We start from the raw sequence: 19,135 nt of genomic DNA on the forward strand, positions 1-19,135 counted from the left end.
TTCAGTATGAAACTGTGGGGTTAAGCGCAGTTGGCAATGAGATTTATTCAAAATTATAACCAACAATTGTTAATTAGTTAATTGCATTGATGTTATCAAGGTTATGTTACTTTTGTGAGAAAACAGGGCTTTTTCATATTATCTGAAATATAGTAATGAAATTTTATGATGGCTATGAATATGCATTTATATAAAGGCAAAAATAATTCCTCTTGTTTCTATATCAAATTTTTCAAAAATCACACAGTTTGGAAAATACACACTTGCTTTGTATTAACATATCATACTTATGTAGTTGTTCAGCAATTCCAGGGTGTTTTAAAACAGCAGTATTTGGATATAAAAAGAAATAAGAGTGTATACTTTTCTACCTACTTAAAGTATAATTGCTGCTTTAATCCCGTTAACAAAATTTAATTTTAGGTTAGGTCATATGTTTACATTTATTTTCCAAATCAGATATGTTTTTTCTAATGAACTCCCATTGTATGCTAACCCAATTATATTTATTTCAATTTCCTTTAAAATGTAGAGTTACTTTCATCACTTTTTTGAGTCAGATTGTTACTCATTAATAGTGGGCTGATATTTATTAGTTTTTGTATTTTTCTAATTTCTATGATATAATTTTATTAACCATGTCCATTTTTCTCACTATTACATAAAAAGCAGTAATTAACTAATTTAAGTATATATATGTTCTGCTGTTAAATTCAGAAGTGATTAAAATAATACTTTATATGTTTCACACTGTAGTCAGAACACTTTCACTTACATTACCTCATTGAATTCTCAGAACAGCAGCAGGAGAGAGGCAGAGTCTAAGAGTTATTTGTCTACCCATCCACAGCAGCAATGGAAAATAACATCCAGATAATTTGGTTCAAAACTGTTTCCCGTTTGGAAGTTGCAAAAGTATTGATGCAAAAGACAAATGATAGGGTTGCCACTATGGCACAGTAGGTTAAGAATCAGGCTACAGTGGCTCAGGTCACTGCAGAGGCTTGGGTTCCATCCCTGCCCCAGTGCAGTGGGTTAAAGGATTTGGCATAGGTCACAACTGCAGTTCAGATTCAATCCCTGGCCTAGGGAACTTCCTTATTCCACAGATGCACCACGCCCCCCAAAAGACAAATGGCAATAAGTAGTAAGATATAACTCACAATTGAAATAAAAATCATTAATTAATTCTTTTTTTTTCAGATTTTAATTTTAATGAAACTTTAAGTACATGGATAACCATTATTTCCCTCCCTGACAGAGGTTTCTGGCCCAGTCAGTTCTTGGTCAGAGGTGGTCCAGGCAATGTCTGCTTTCCAATGGGGCCTCTTGGTGGGAGTCTCCAAAGACTCAAGCAGAACTGTTCTCAGCAAGGATTCATTTATTAAAAAAAAAAAAATGTTGTTATGAAAAAATTATAACTCTTTGGAAATTCAAAAGATAATTGTATTACTTTTGGAGGAAAAGTATATCTATGTAGTTCTCTACTGAGAACACTGAAAATTAATTTTAGATAAGAAAATCGATGGGTTTTCCAAAAGTTTTTGGAAGAGAAGTTATATAGACAGAAACAGTTAGAGATTAATTTATATGAGTTGGTTTAGCAGCAGTAAGGACATTGGTCAGATTGTATATTTTATATATATAATCATATACAAAGAGATCATATATTATAATATTAGACTTTGGGTAAAGTCAAATAGACATATCTTTGAAATCTAGGATGAATATATGTGTGCAGTAATATAGGTATTCATCATTCTGAGAAAAATATGTCTCTTGTACATCTCATACACATCTCATACACATCTCATACATATTTTTTTGAGTGAATGATACTTAAAAAAACAAAAAATAAGAGGCCAAAGAGCTGGCCCCTGCCCAAGTGAGACAACTGTAAATGAAAAATAAGGGGCAGTTTAAAGTTGAAACTTTATCATGCAATAAGAATAGTTTCAGTATGTCCTTCATAATATTATTAATTAGTTCCTAGCTTTATGTAATATTTTAAAATAATTATTTAAAATAATTAGCTTTCTATGTATTTTGAGACAATATAAAATGAGTTAAATAACAAGTACTTGTGAATAATTTCTATCTATAATGATTAAAGTTTGACCATGTTTTTGCAGCCTCTCTTTCCTATTTCCTTTGTGGACTCATACTTAATCTTAAAGGTCATCTCTTTGTCACTCAGTCTTTATTGTTCTCTTTTGCATTATTATGTAAATTAGACAAAAAAAGGGTCAGGTAGTAAGACGTACTAAGTGCAGTATGTCTGAGGACACAATATTGAACACAGCCTCTGCTATTACTTTTTTAAATGAATACTAAAGTAACAATGCTACTTTGGTAGGTCAATGGAGAAAATTTTCTTTTTTTTCTTTTTTTTCTTTTTTTTTTTTTTGTCTTTTTGCTTTTCTAGGGCCGCTCCCATGGCATAAGGAGGTTCCCAGGTTAGGGGTCGAATCGGAGCTGTAGCCACCAGCCTACGCCACAGCCACAGCAATGCGGGATCTGAGCTGCGTCTGCAACCTACCCCACAGCTCACAGCAACGCCGGATCCTTAACCCACTGAGCAAGGCCAGGGATCGAACCCACAACCTCATGGTTCCTAGTTGGATTCGTTAACCACTGAGCCACGATGGTAACTCCGAGAAAATTTTCTAATAGGCTTACCATAAAATAACAGATAATTATAATGACCTCATAAGATTTCTGTGGAAGATAACTAATAAACTATTGAAAACTCTGTTCAAATGTAAAATTTTTCAAGACTATATTATGATCAGGATTACTGTCCAAGACTATAAAAAAATGAATATGATTTTTTCACAAAATTAAATCTAACAATGAGAAAAATTGGTAATCTAACTATACGTTATTTGTTCCTGTTCACTTGATAAAAAAATGCTCAGACTGCATTCACTCTAAGAGGCTGGGCATAAACGATTTAATGTCAGAGTCTGGATCAACAAAACAACTGTAGTAATTATCATTATTTCACATCATCATTTCAGTTGAAACAATTTGAAGAATTAAGCATTTAAAAATACCAGATGTTTAGAATACCAAAAAGTTCTAAGACTCAAAATGTTCTATTGGCCTTAAAAAATATAATTACATATTTCATTCCAACCCCAAGAGCCTTGTCTACATCTTATTTTGTCCATTCAATCAAAGGAGTAAGAAAGAGAAGATGATTAACCAAATTGGTGTCATGAATATGTATGTATAAATGACAAATGTATGTGCATGTTAAGATTTAGATGACAAATGTGGAGAAAACCCTAAAGCAGTATTGAATATTTTAGACGTTTAAAAATTCAGACGACAACCTTTAAAATGATAGTTCCCATATCGTTTTTAGAGGATAGGAACTAAAGCTTTAAAATTTAATCGAGTTAATACTCATAAAACAAAGCTGTATGTATCAGACATGATTACATTAAATATATAGGTAGAAAACTCACACAATGTGTAAAATAAAGACTATGATAATGCCTTAAATTTCTTACATTTTAATTTTCTTTGAAGTTTTTGTTTTAGATAATAATCCTTATGTTGAAATTAAAATTTCTTGTTTTAATTCTTTTGAGTATCTCCCATCTTGTGAAATCGGTCATCCATTCCTTTTTACTGCCTTTAATGGTCTAGGGCATAACCACTATGTCCCTTTGTCAGTTATACCCTGGCATACTGTCAGTAAAATAGAAGCAGCTGATCATTAACCAACTCTGAAATTTTTCCTGGACTTACTTCTTCCCTTACTACAATCCAACAGTGACACTTTTTTTTTGGTCTTGTTTTTCACATTGCCCATTTGAATGTGGTTTTGGTTTGGGGAGTCTGCTTTATTTGGGAAACCTAGACTAACACCATAGCTACAGTGAAATATACTTATATTACACTTTTATCATGCTTGTCCGTATTACCTCCAAAATGTATGCTTCTCCACTATCAACCATTTCCAAAAACCAGATTCTACATTTGTTGCTCAAAATAGTGACCGTCACCTATATTTCAGAATAAAACTACCTTTAATCCTTTTTTTAGTGTTCAAGAGTATGCTCAAACACATACATATTAATGAGTGCATGTATATGTGTGATTATGTTTGTCGAAAGAATGTTGCTAAAACTCTGCAGATGAGAATGTTGCAAGGCTAAGTCCATTACCTTCATCAAATAACCCAGCATTTCTGCAGGGATGGATCATGGCATACAGTTGAAAGGTGATGACTTAGTCTTTTGATGCTTAGTTCCCAAATTTGTGAATATGCACTGGGACAATATTTCTTTTCTGCTAAGGTTGAAATGCATCTCTCAATTCTGGAAATGAGTGACATTTGAAAGGCTTTGGCAGATACTCTGGCAACATGGACTATTTGGCAATAATAGCTATGATAGCAGAAACCCCAAGGAGCCTCAGAGGAGGCTCAGGGTCGGAGGCGAAAAGATGTAGCAGAGACCAGAGTCTCCAAGGGGAACCATAATGTGTTCCATTAGCCAAACTGCTGTCTCTCTGCTAGCAGGTAACAAAGCTTTAAAGGCACCAAAATCCATTGCTAAGAAAGTGAAAAGTGAATGAACTGAATTAACACCAACACTGAAGAAGAGAGTAATTCTCAGTCATGACTGACCATCAGAATTGTATTCAAAACAAAACCCCCAGGCTCCATCTCCAGAGAGTCTACTTCAATAAGGTTTAGGAAACTAGAACAAACCATATAAGGGCTTGTAGGGCAAGATAATTTAGATTTTACTCTGAGAGAAAAGGGAAGCTATTTTAAGCACTTGAAGCAAGGAAGGAATATAATTTCATTTATATTTTAAAAGTGACATTCTAGCTGTTCTGTAGAGAAGAATTTGTGATAGAAGGGACCAACATGAAGGCTATTGTTGGAGTCTGGAGAGATAATTGTGGCTGGGACTAGAATAGTGTCAGCAAGGTAGAAATTTGTCATGGATTTCAAGTACATTTGACTAGAAAAGGCAATCCCTAATAGATTGAAATGAGGGGATTAGGAAAAGAAGCAATGATGCATGACTTCTAAATTTTAAAAAATTAGCCTACATTTAAATATGATGAATAACCCATACTATCATTAGCCCTATTAAAATTATGAATAAAGCCATCAAGCCCCAATATCATGGAGCTTTCCAGATCATCTTGACTCTGAGAACAGTGAGGATCTCTTTTAAATCCTGGAAATTAAGTTTATTTTTAGTTGTAAGGAGTATTGCTACTTATACCATATAATTTTGGGAATACCACATGATTATTTACTCCCAATGATATAATGGCTCTGTAAGAAATGCCCACTACAGAGAATATAATACTTGTTTACCTCAAATTTATTGAGCATGAAATATATACTTAGTAAAATACATGTTATCTTTAGAAGATACAAACAATATGTATTGCTTTAGAATGTGGAAATACCCTGGCAAACATCTATAGTCTCTTTCTTTGCTGCAATATTTCCTAAGTTGTTGTCTGCAATATGTTAATGAGTTTCATAAATAAGATTGATTATCAAATAAGTTTTGAAAAATAAATTAAGAAGTTTCTCTACTATGGAACTTTTTAGTGTTTTTCTCTGTTAATGTGCATGGAGATCTTGAAGAGATATGTAAGATTTCCTAAACTCATTTTAAATTATTACTTTTGGACTTCCTTAGTGGCTCAGAGGGTTAAGGATGCAGTGTGTCACTGCTGTGGCATAGGTTCAACATGGGCGTGGAAAAAACATAAATTAGTTTAAAAAGTAAAATTATTACTTTTGAGTTGCATATCATTCTTTAATGTCAAGAAGGTGAGGTACTTTTGAGAAGCAAATAAAGTCAAAAGGAGATGGGCATTGTTGCTTTATGCTGAGATAAGTTTTTCAGTCACTCTCAATCTCGTTGATTCTTACCCATTGGCCAGACTTGTCTCCAGGAGCTAAAAACTTGACATTGTAGTTCTCTTTTGTCCCCTCTTTACTCCCTTTGGGCTCTCTCTTCCTTCTAAATGGTGATATGAGACAGCCAGGGATGTGGACCTGACCTGGAGACACCCTGGACTGAGAAGACCTGGCATGAGAGGCTCTTGATTTTGGGGAAAATTATCTGGCTTCTAGTTCTAGTTTTTATGCTCATTTGCTTGTTTTCTGTCAACTAAATTGACTTTTCTCATCAGAGGACAGGATTAATGGATATGAAGTCATTTACCTTCTTGAACTTGAGCCTGTCCTCAGTGAGGCCACAGAGTCCCTCTTTTGAACCTTCTAGCTAATATAGTCCTTCTAAAGCTGTTTTGATCTCTAATCAAAATAATAACAATGTTTCTATACTATGCCTCCAAATCTGTGTATACATTTCCTCAGGTGTCTCAAAAGCAAGAGGAAATAAATTAAGGATATTTTATTAGTGGTCCAGGTCATCTACCTCCCTCATCTCAACCAATTTTCACACTGATTCCAAGAAAGTAGTTCTTAATGAATCAGTCTCCTCTTGTCTTTATATTTCTTATACCTACACCATCTTCATATTCACCACATTTCAAAATCTTAGACATTTCCTTCCTCATTCCCAACCTCTAATTGGTGTTATTTCTTTTTCTTTTTCTTTTTATATATATATAATGATTTTTATTTTTTTTCCATTATAGCTGGTTTATAGTGTTCTGCCAATTTCCTACTGTACAGCATGGTGACCCAGTTACACATACATGTATACATTTCTTTTTAAAAATTTCTCTGATTTTCTTAGTTTAGGTATGCTGTCTCTTCTGTGATTAATCTCTTGTTTGATAATGGTCTATACATTTTCACTAGATAGTGAGCTCATTAAGAGAAAGGAATGAGTTGTTTACCCTTGGTATTCCCAGAAACCCATGTAGGAGTAAATGCATGTTGACATAGAAATACAGGAACAAATGTGCAAATAAGTGAATGAATTAATTAGCATGTGAAAGAAGGAAGATTTATCTTTGTAATAATTTTCTGAGCCATTCTTAATGGTATTATCCTTTTACCTCAATTATTGCCATAATCTTCTATAATGAGTATATTGTTCTTAGTCTCCCTCATCTCAATCCATTTTCATCCTCTGCTGTCTGACCTATTATCATGGATCATCTGCTTGATTATTTCATTTTTCTATTTAAAAACTCTCAGCGACTTCCCAGTGATACAATCTGTAGTAAAATCCAAACAGAAGCAAATACACTTCAACTTCTCTCTCTTATTATAAGGATACTCATTACCTGGAATGGGATGAGCTATTCTCTCTTTCGTAGTGTCTCTGGTGCTCCATGACTTTACTGTCTTCTTTAAACTATTTTTTTGCCAATTAGATTCCTGAACCCCATTTTTATTTTCTGGTTATGCCCACCATGGCCCCTTCAGATTCTTCCCCTAATCATGACAGTTGTTCTTTAATCTCCACCACCCACTAATTTATTCTCACTGTATTTCTTATTTAAAACTCACTGGCTTACCTTGGTTATTTGCAGAAAATATTCAGTAGGATTTGCAAAAAATATCTTTTCTCTGAGAGCATGACAGGAAGGCAGGACTTTATGATTAAGAAACACAGCCCATGAGAACTACCCTTTTTTTTTTTTTTTTTTTTTTTTTTTTTGTCTTTTTGTTGTTGCTATTTCTTGGGCCGCTCCCGCGGCATATGGAGGGTCCCAGGCTAGGGGTTGAATCGGAGCTGTAGCCAGCGGCCTACGCCAGAGCCACAGCAACGCAGGATCCAAGCCGCTTCTGCAACCTACACCACAGCTCACGGCAACGCCGGATCGTTAACCCACTGAGCAAGGGCAGGGACCGAACCCACAACCTCATGGCTCCTAGTCGGATTCGTTAACCACTGCGCCACGACGGGAACTCCCCCAGAACTACCCTTTTAAGAGCTGTGGGCAGAGCAGATGATCTCAAAATGGGATATAGAATGAAAGACACTGGTGCTGGATCTAGTCTGCATGGCTAGCTGTTACAAGCTGTGTGTCCTTGGGAAAGTTTCCCAATCTCTTGTTACCTTAATTTCTTTATTTATGTACTGGTGACTGTAATAATACCGACTCAGATGTGAGGACAATCTGGCTGCAACATCAGTCACCTCATTGCTCACTGGGTATGATTTGGCTTATCTGGCAAGGCAGATGTCTCCACTGCTCCATGTATCTGTCCTGAACCTGAACACTCAGTAGAAGAGGACAACCTTCCCCAGTAGAGGAGGATGCTTCATCACATATACACCAGTGGCTGCTCTCTCTTGCTAGAACCTCCAAACAAGCTCTCTGGTAGGACCAACCTAATAGGATTTTGTAAGTACTAAAGGACTACATATGCATAAGGCACATGGAATGTTACCTGACCCCTAATAAGCACTAAAAGTGTTAAATAGTTAATTTTTATCTAACTCCATCAACACCCAGGTTAAATGAAACTTCCAGCCCAAACTCATCTAAACACCCTACTCACCACCATTCCTAGAACAACTGAAACACAGATATTAATTCTTCTCCTCTGAAATTGTCTTCCCTCTATTATACTGGATGGTTCAGGCTCTCTCTCATGTTATTTGCACCTCCCACTTTGGGACAACACATATCAAATCTTTGCTTAATTTAACTCTATTTAAAAGGAAATCTCAGTTTTGAATTGTGATTTTTTTTAGCAAATATAATATTTTCACATTTCTCAGGAGATATATAGTTTTAAGGAATATGATTAGATCTTGGTCATTTTTTTCTCTGGCTTGCAAATTGCTCATCTGAGAGTGGGAATTCAACACCTCATCAGGTCCACTGAGCTCACTCTATGCTAATCTGAAGTGTCCTCCTTATTTATTAGACAAAGATAGAGTTAATGGGCATAGTTAATACTGGCAAAGTCTGATATTCCAGCTCATCGGGTCCTTATTATGAATAATTATTTTATGGAAGACTCGCAGTTGTTTAAACTAGATGAATGATTGGAATAAAATGAATGCCCAGCTTACTAGTTAAAAAGATCAATTACTTGAACATACAGTTAAAGAGAGTATTACTTCTAATGTAGTTACTGAAGTTGTATAAATGTTTATCAATCTTTATGTGTAATAGTATTCAAGTCTTTTTTTGTCTCAGGAAATATTTATTTATGGCAAATGCTTATCTTCCAATGCCATTCATTTTTAGAAAGGGGAAACAAAACAGTGATTATGTATTACAGATTTAAAAATGCAAACTATCCTAATAGATAGAAGGACTCTTTATTGAATAAATAACCTCATTTATGGTTAGTAGTGGCCAATGCATAGATTCTGACCACTACCTCTTTTAGAATCACAGTATATTTTTGGATAGCCAAATATTGTCCAGAGATCCACTAGACTTCTACCTCTCTCAGATATAGAATCCCAACTAATCATCACATCTAATTCAAGATGCCATTGGTTGATTTTTCAAATGAATTCTCATATGACAGAAATGAGAATGAATAGGAATCTTGAAAGACAAAAATAATGGTGGCCAAGAGAAAATTCCCATCTAGTACAGGATATTGGTTCTTTAAAAATGAAAATGCCAGAGTTCCTGCTGTGGGTTAAGGACCTGACATTGTCTTTGTGAGGATGTGGGTTCGATCTCTGGCCTTGCTCACTAGGTTAAGGAGCTAGCATTGCTGCAAGCTATGGCATAGATCACACATACAGCTTGGATCCCCAGTTGTGGCGACTGTGGCATAAGCCTTCAGCTCCAACTCAAGCTCAGCCCAGGAGCTTTAAGATTGCAGGTGTGGGAGTTCCCATCGTGGCTCAGCTGTTAGCGAACCTGACTAGGATCCATGAGGATGCAGGTTCAATCCCTGGCCTTACTCAGTGGATTAAGGATCCAGCATTGCTGTGAGGTTGCAGATGCAGCTTGGATCCCAAGTTGCTGTGGCTGTGGCATAGGCCAGTGTTTACAGTTCTGATTGGACCCCTAGCCTGAGAACCTCCATATGCCACATGTGTGGCCCTAAAAGACAAAAAAAAAAACAAAAAACAAAAAAAACAAAAACAAAAAAAAAACAGATTGCAGGCATGACTGTAAAACAAAACAAAACAAAAAAAGGGGGAAATGCCATTATCAGTTATTCTAAAACAAACAACCAACAAATTCTGACTTTGATTAACCTAAGTTGAAAAGTGAGAATGGCATAGAGAAACTGAGACAACCAACAGCAAGGCTGGAATAAAGGCTGTAGCATGCATGAGCCAAGCTGTAGATGCACAGGGCTTTGCCATTTGCAGCATGGATGCACACTGCTACCACCTCTGGCACTGAGAACATTTAAACTTTTCAGACACACAGCTAGGCACTCACTGCTTTGCCTCAAACTTTCTACTCTACCACTGACATCTCTGGCTGGCCTTACTCCAGATGTTCCTCAGTTGACGCATATTCACCATAGACTCCTACATTTCAGAGAATATATTTCACCTATTAAAAGTTAAATATGATCTTAACATACTGAGTGAATTACAGATCATTCTTATAGACTATTGTGAATTTTTAAGCAATTATTACAGTTACAAATACTGTTCAATGTGTATTAGGGAGAAAGGATTGCTTTTATAGTTCTGGAGTTGTTTAAAAGATTTTTCCAGTCTCATAATCTACAGCAAAGATGATCTGCGAAAATAATATGTAATTAGAGTTCATGTTTCAGAAGTGAACACAGTCAATATAGTTCAGAAAGAAGACAGTCAATAATCATATAAGTAAAAACATATGACTCTTAATAATGATCAATGGAACTGAGAAAGAAATAGTTCCTTAAATATGGGAATCATCTTTATTTTATTTATTTATTTATTTTATCTTTTTTGCCTTTTCTAGGGCTGCTCCTGTGGCATATGGAGGTCCCAGGCTAGGGGTGTAATCAGAACTGTAGCCACCAGCCTACGTCAGAACCACAGCAATGCGGGATCTGAGCCGCTTCTGCAACCTACACCACAGCTCACGGCAACGCCGGATCCTTAACCCACTGAGCAAGGCCAGGGATCGAACCTGCAACCTCATGGTTCCTAGTTGGATTCGTTAACCCCTGAGCCACGATGGAAACTCTGGGAATCATATTTAAATATATATTTAATATAAATATATAAATCATTAATAAAGTATGGTTATATTTGATATACATGAAGGCATAAAAAGGAAGCAATGAGTTTAATTTTAGAACAGTGATTTTTGGAGTAATATTATTCATATCAATGAGACATACATTCAGTGTTATTTTTTCCAGTAAAGATAAGATTCAAATTAATATCACTTTATGGAATCAAGGGGAAACATATGAGTCAATAGCTATAGCTGGAAAGTCATTCCATAACAGCAAAGTCGACTGGACCACATAGATGTGGAACTGGTGATCTTGCTGTCTGCATCACATTGTCTAGACCTACAGAACTCAGTTGTTATAAATACCCACAGTGCTGTGCTGCTAAATGTTTAACAGTTAGCTTTCTGATTGTAGTTCCAGCATGAATGTTAGTTGATATGTTTATTTACATTAAGTAAGGTGTGAGTAAAATAAAGATGTATGCCATAACTTCTGAGTTTTATCAGTGATATGAATTATTATTTTATTTAATTAGGCAATACCTTTTGAATAGTGGAAGTTTCCTCCTTTATAAAAACTCTATTCACATTAAAAAGCTACAAAAGGAGTTCCCACTGTGGCTCAGTGGTTAACAAATCCGACTAGGAACCATGAGGTTATAGGTTCGATCCCTGGCCTTGCTCAGTGGGTTAAGGATCTGGCGTTGCCGTGAGCTGTGGTGTAGGTTGCAGACACGGCTTGGATCCTGAGTTGCTGTGGCTCTGGTGTAGGCTGGTGGCTACAGCTCCGATTAGACCCCCTAGCCTGGGAACCTCCATATGCTGCGGGAGCGGCCCTAGAAAAGGCAAAAAGACAAAAAAAAAAAAAAAAAAAAGCTACAAAAACTCTACCTTTTAAAGTTGAGGCTTTATTATTAACATTTTAACCCATTCTATATAATTTGAGAATATATTCAAATGTGTAAGTTCATCAAGATATCTCTAGTGAATGTATAGATCTAGTTCACACATGTATTAAAATGGTGATTTGATTTTTATCTTTCACTAAATAAGTTTAAAGAATATAAATGATATGGTGATATAATAGAGATGGTGTTTTATATATTTATGTACAAATACAAGATCTTTTTTCAGTAATTTGTTAAAATTTGTTTTATTAAGTAGTAAGAAAACAATATAAAATAAGTCACTAAAGTGTGATTCTGGACCTCTTTCTGGTCAGAGTCTCTAATGAACGTGTAGATATACATACAATATTTTAAATTAAGTATCTGAGAATTCAGTAATCCTAGGGTTTAAAAATGCACATCAACACATATATGCACTCAATTCCCATCTAAGGCAAACATTTATTTTGCTGAAAAGCAAAAACATGCTAAGTTCTTTTTCCATAGGCCAAATAGATTAATACTTCAAATGGGTGAAAAGCACAGCATGAATAACTAATACAATTTAAGGCTTCCTATCTTTTTCCAGAAAATTGAGCCAAAGTATCTAATCAGTCCAATGTGCTTAAATGGGGTAAACCTGATCTAATTATGTCGTTTCTTTCTTTTTAAAGCTTGCCTTGGTAGAAGATGTGACTCATTAGAAGTTGTGATACATCCTGCCAATAAAATCTAGCAGATTGCACATTAGAAGCAGGTAATTAAGTTAATATATAAGACACATAAACTCACAAGTCCTATTTTAAGCTTCTAATCAGTCAGACACCACAGGAAAGACAAATATTTGAAGCTAAATGATATTTTCAGCATATACACATGCCATTTTTAAAAGGCAAAATTAATTCATTATTTTAGCACATAAACACCTTAAATGTTAAAGCACAAAGGAAATTTTTCTCTTAACTTGTGAAAGAAGGGTCATGAATGTTGGGGGTCATGCCTTCTGTTGGCTACCTCAATTTGTATCTTCTAATATCCTGATTTATGTTGTTGGTTCCGAGAGTTACTCCGTATCCATCAAAATTTTCATTTTGGACCTAATTTAAGAGTGTTTGTTGTTGCTTAAGACCAAACTTCTTCACCAATACACATTTATAAGATGAGGAGACCAAAAACATGTGGCCATCATATGAAAGATAATGGTAAAATACACTTTATCAAAATAAAGTGTAACACATATCAAGAATAGAAGATTAGTATAAATAAAGGGAGAAAGATGGAAAAGTAGCCTTATAAAATATATACTTGCATGTAATAAACTAAGCAAGATTGTTAACTATTTAATGATCAATCCAGAAAGATTTTCCAGCATAAGTGAAATATTGTTAGATACCATTTAAGAGATGGGGCTTGGGAGGGGAGTCAGATATTTTGGTAGTCATTGAAGGAAAATAATTTCAGTCTGTGGCATTGCTTTGAGAGGGGAAAAAACTCAAAGATGGGAGTAAAGAAAACTGACGTAAGGCTTCCAGGAAATAAGTTCAGAAAATTGTATTTTAAAATAGAAAATTAGGAGGAGAAACACATCTACCTTAGTGGGAGAGTTTTGATGTATGGCATAAGGACCTGAGACTTGATCTATAGTGGAATGGGAAGACAGAGATAAACTTCCAGGGGCTCAGAGTGGGTGTGATATATTCAAAGTATCCTAACTAGAACACCTTTGATGGTAGAAATAAGGGTAGATTGTCGGGGCAGAGCCTCAATGGATGAGAATAAGAGTATTGAAAGAATATCCTGTGAAGTGACAGTTCCAAAAGTATTTCTAGAAGAAATGACATCCAGGACTGTACTGCAGGTAAAATAGGAAGGGTGTCTCAGGGGAACTATATGAAGAAGCAGCAGGATCTTTCAACCCAATGTATATGACAGTCAAAAGAGAGATGCACTGAAAACCACTTTATGTCCTCACTTGAGATGTCAGCAAAATAACACATTTTCATCCAGTTAGATGGATATTATACAAGTAGGAAAAAGTTAAATTATATGTGTGAGTATAATTATGTATATATATGTGTATCTTCATTATGTGTAGCTGAAGTTGACAATAGGTCACTCAATCAAATTTGAATACACACAGATGCTATAGAAAACTAAATACAAAACATGAGTGTGAAGTGGAAGGAGTGGACCCCATCCTCTGTCCACTGCATTAGACAGTCTTTCTTCTCATATGGAAATAAGGAGAAAATAATAATCACAAAGTTGAAATCAGAAGAGTAAACCTCATTAGGCTGGTTATTAGAAGGATAAAGACATTATTATTATTATTACTACTAAAACCTATCAGTTCAATTTGAAAGCTGAAGAAAGAAAGCATTTACTTCCTTTTGTTTTTAGTGATATAACTCTGTCGTCGCAGTATTTTATTTTTAAGCATTAAACTTAATATATGAAATCCCTGACAAAAGTTCACTGTGTCTCCCGATTATTTTATCTTGCTATTTTATACATGAAGACAGTCTTGGATAATACTCTCTGAAGCATCTACTGTTCTCAGTGATCAAAAATTTAACAAAGCTTTAACCAAATAGGGGGAAAATTGCATTATAGTAAGAAGCCTTTACTCTTAGTTAAAATGTATAAGGAGATAACAATGTGAAGGTACCATCTTCAAAGTTTAAAATGAATCTTTAAAAGAAAATGTGCAGCTTTTCATCTGCATTTTTGTGTATAACTGAATAGGAAAATCCACATTTGAGAGTGTATAGATTAAAATATCTAGGAAAATGTCAGCATAGTATAAAAGAACCTAAAAGGGAGATATTGTATATTGCTGTGTCAGTGAGCATTTATTCCAAAATACTGCAATAAGCTATGACCTGAAGAGTGTTTAGGACCTGGCTGAGTAAACAGTGGCCAAAAGAACATTTGCGATAGAGAAGCATATGTGTAAAAACTTCAAAGAAAAAAATAACTGGAAGCCAAATGAAAATTTAGAGGGGGTTAGGATATAACAAGAGGAAAAAGTGGCTTGAGGTGAGTAGTTATGAGTAAGACCTTTAACACCATCTTAAGGATTTGAAGCATATGCTAACTATAAAAAGTTATTAAAAAGTATAAAGCAGAGGTTTTTTATGAAAAATGATAAGAGAGTAAAAAGAAAATCAGGGACACCAAGAAACATACTGCTGCGATCGAAGAGATATAATTGCAGCTTGAATTGAGAAGGAGAAGTGAAGTAAAAGGATTATAAAGTAAAAGAATTTAATGGGAGATTTCAAGTCAGAGTTCAGGAGAAGGACAAATAATGAAGGAGGATACCAATATTTCTGGAGCAAGCAACAAAATGGGGCAGGGGTGATGGTAGTAAGTGGATATCAGAAAATTTAAGATGTCTGTAAACATATATGAGTGCTGGATATATGGGGCAGAAAATTGTGTGTGTGTGTGTGTGTGTGTGTGTGTGTGTGTGTGTGTGTGTGTGTCTGTACTAAAGAAATACATTTGGGATCAAGCATATGAAAGGCTTTGGAAGCTTATCATAATGGATAAAAGTGAGGAGTAAAAGCAAAGATAAGGATGCCTAGAACTGAGCCCCAGCAGCATAGAAGAGAGATTAAGAAAGGTCAGATTTATAAGAGGAAAACCAGGAAAATGTGCTATCAAACTTCTTTTCACAAACAAATAGAATGTTTCTAGAATAGATTCTTAGGCCACAAGGAAAATCTCAATAAATAATAAAATTTAGAGCATGTTTTTAAGAAACTGATATATAAATGTAAATATCAAAACCTCAAAAACATGATCCATAAAAAAAAGTTGGGCTTTTATTTAAATTTAAAACTTCTGTTCAGTGGAAGACAGAAGTTCAGAGAAAGAAATAAAACACAGCTTGATTGGGGGTAGATATTTGCAAAACACATAGGCATGTGTTAGTAAGCAGAGCAAAGAAACTCATCCATTGCTGGTAGAAATGCAAAATAGTATAGCCACTTTCAGAGACAGTTTTGCAAGTTCTTACAAAACTAGACACAATCTTACCATATAATCTAGTGATTGTGCTCCTAGGTATTTACCAAATTGATTTTAAAATTTATATCCACACAGATCTCCACATGAATGTAGCAGCTTTATTCAAAATTGTCAGATACAGGAAGCAACCAAGGTGTCCTTCAATAGGTGAGTGGATAAATAAATTATGGTATATCTGTACAATGGAGGATTAATCAGTGATAAAGAAAAAGGAGCTAGCAAGTCAGAGAAATACATGGATGAATCTTAAATGAATACTGCTGAGTGAAGCAAGCCAAGGTTAGCTTGATGCCAAATATATGATGTTCTGGAAAAGGCAAAACTATGGAAACATTAAAGATATCAGTGGTTTCAGAAGATCCAGTGACAAGGGAAGAGAATTGAATAGATGTTGTGTGGAAAATCTTTTTCAGGACAATAAAACCATTCTGTGTGATATTTTAATAGTGGAGATATGACATTACCCATTTTCCAAAATCCTTATAACTTTCTTGCACAGAGTGAATTTTTATCCAAATATTTTTAAAAAATGTTTAGAAGGTTGGGAATCCTATGATGGAATGTAGAACATAGCAAGACAGTCTAACAGTATTAAAATATATGAAAGAACTTCACTAAAGGGCGTGGAGATAAAAAGCATTAAGTAATTTTTTTTTAATGAGTGGAATCTCTAAGACTAAAGGTGAAAGAAACTGGAAATAAACATTGTATTCTAGTACATAAAATTAATCTCCATGGGGGTATGAAGTAACAATTCTGATACCACTATACACTTATATTAGAATGGAAAGATTAAGGAAATGGATGGTAGATGGTGTGAGCCAGGTTTCTCACTTTTTTTTTTCACATACATATACACATGCTATTTTCTCACATTACCATACTCCATCATAAGTAACTAGACATAGTTCCCAGCGCTACACAGCAGGATCTCATTGCTAATAAATACAAACTATTGCCTTTGGAATAGTTTAGGTTTCTCACTTTTAGAGTGTGGGACAACAGAGAAACAAAGGAAGGAGGGTAGAATGATTCATCTGGTAATGGATTATAGTTGGAGTCATTGTATTTAGCTTAATGTGGATAAAGATGGTTACATAAAGAAAGGTATATAGATTTATGTATATACACAAGTTTATACACATGAATTCCTTTGATCTGTCAGCTGAGAAGACCTAGAAACAATGAACCTCCAAGAGCAATGAACACACCTAGTTCTTGGATCTTGGTTTCTAATACTGTCCTCCAGCAAGAGAAACCAAGATCATTGGAGAAATGGCTTATGCTAGGAATGGGGCAGAAAATATAGAGATGAGCCTATAGTATCTTGTAGTGTTAGAAAATAAGTATTCAAAAAAGAGAAAATTTAAAAAAAAAAGGAAAGAAAAAGTAAACTACAGTGGTGCCAAAGGAATACATGAGCCAAATGAAATAGCTGCCAATGGCCAAGCTGTAACAATTTGAGAAAGAAAATAAATGAAATAGTACTGGATTATAGCCCAAAGTATTAAATAACTATGGGTCCCTACTGATATAAATAAATAATCAAATAAATTTTGTAAATGGGAGAGAATAGACATCTCCAATGCAAAAGAATTCCAAATAATTTATGTAGATACTCTCCCCTCAAAGAAATGGAGCATAATTTTCACTTCTTAACTGTGGTTGTGTACAGTGACTTCTTTCCAAATTACAGTATGCAAAAGGGGAAACAACTTTACAGCAGAGAAACTTGGCAAATGCTATTTCAACAGGTAATCAAAATAAGTCACCTTGACAGTAGGTATATTGCTACGGTATGATGAAAATGACATTTTACCTCTGTAGTCTTTCTCCCAAAAATCCACAACCCTAATCTGATCATAAGAGAAATGTCAGGTGAAAACCAGTATAGGGACATTCTATAAAATATTTGACTACTACTCTTCAAAAGTGTCAAAATCTTCAAAAACTAGGGAAGTATGAAAAATTGTCACAGCCAAGTGGTATCTAAGGAGACCTGACAACTAAATGTAATGTATTCTTGATGGGATTCTGAAACAGAAGAAGGACATGCATTAAAAACCAAGGAAATCTAGGAAGTTCCCATTGTGGCTCAGCAGTAACAAACCTGACTAGTATTTATGAGGATATGGGTTCGATCCCTGGCCTCACTCAGTGGGTTAAGGATCCGGTGTTGCTGTGAGCTGTGGTATAGGTCACAGCTGTGGCTTGGATCCTGTGTTTCTGCGGCTGTGGTGTAGGCCAGCAACTGTAACTCTGATTTGACACCTACTCAGGGGACTTCTATATGCTGCAGATGTGGCCCTAAAAACCAAAAAAAAAAAAAAAAAAAAAAAAAAAAAGGAAATCTTAAGGAAATATGGACTGTAGTTAATATTAACATCACAACTTTTCTGTAAATTAAAAACTGTTCTAAAATATAAAGTTTATTGAAATGGTACTTAAAAGAAAAAATTATACTCTGAAGGTAAAAAATTTTATCCTCAAAGTTTGAGAGGAAAAAAAAATATGTCTTTTAGAAAAGATATTCAACTGTCTACATGAGATTAAGGTGTGTGAAACTTAAATACAACCTAAAGTTAACTTGGTTTGACACAGAGTCTTTCATCTTCCAAATATGTTAAATATACTTTCTTTTGAAGAGATGTGCCAGCTTCTTCTGCTACTCAAATGGGTTATTTCCAAACATAATGTCTTTTTAGTTTTCCTATGCTGCTGGTTCTCTGTGACTTTTTAATGAAGATCTTGTTTGTTATTGCTTTTATCTATGCCATTATTTTTCAAAACAATGTGCTTCTTTATTACAGTTTCCAAATAATGAATCAGGAAAACATTACCATTTTATTGAGAAAATGCCACCACCCAACGCATTCTCTTTCTTTCATTACTTGCATATTTTTTTACCTGAATTCAAAATAATTTATTGCTTTCTTTTAAGAAATGATTCTACAGATCTCACTGGTATATTGTCTTAATAGATGCATATATATGACAAACACTCTTATTCATGAAAACATAAGAAAATGCATTTGTTTTGAGACCTTAGGTTTCAAATGGTACCCTAAATGATGTAAATACCAAAAGATGGGGTAAAAATTAAAAAAAAAAACAACAACCTGTCTTCATCTTTA

At 34.7% G+C, this 19,135-nt stretch overlaps 1 long non-coding RNA gene across 1 annotated transcript in view; it reads left to right on the forward strand.

Moving 5' to 3' along the window:
• LOC106507094 (uncharacterized) overlaps positions 1-19,135 on the forward strand; it is a 398,065-nt gene that overhangs the window by 342,443 nt on the left and 36,487 nt on the right. The window contains exon 6 of the long non-coding RNA XR_014829345.1: positions 16,077-16,148. This is a non-coding gene — a long non-coding RNA (uncharacterized LOC106507094). The remainder of the gene's footprint in view (positions 1-16,076; positions 16,149-19,135) is intronic.

Source organism: Sus scrofa, chromosome 15 (assembly GCF_054392235.1).
Source record: "Sus scrofa isolate SSC_HxYL_T2T_F1_AM1 chromosome 15, Sscrofa_HxYL_maternal_Yorkshire_Landrace_v2.0, whole genome shotgun sequence".
Lineage (NCBI taxonomy): Eukaryota > Metazoa > Chordata > Mammalia > Artiodactyla > Suidae > Sus > Sus scrofa.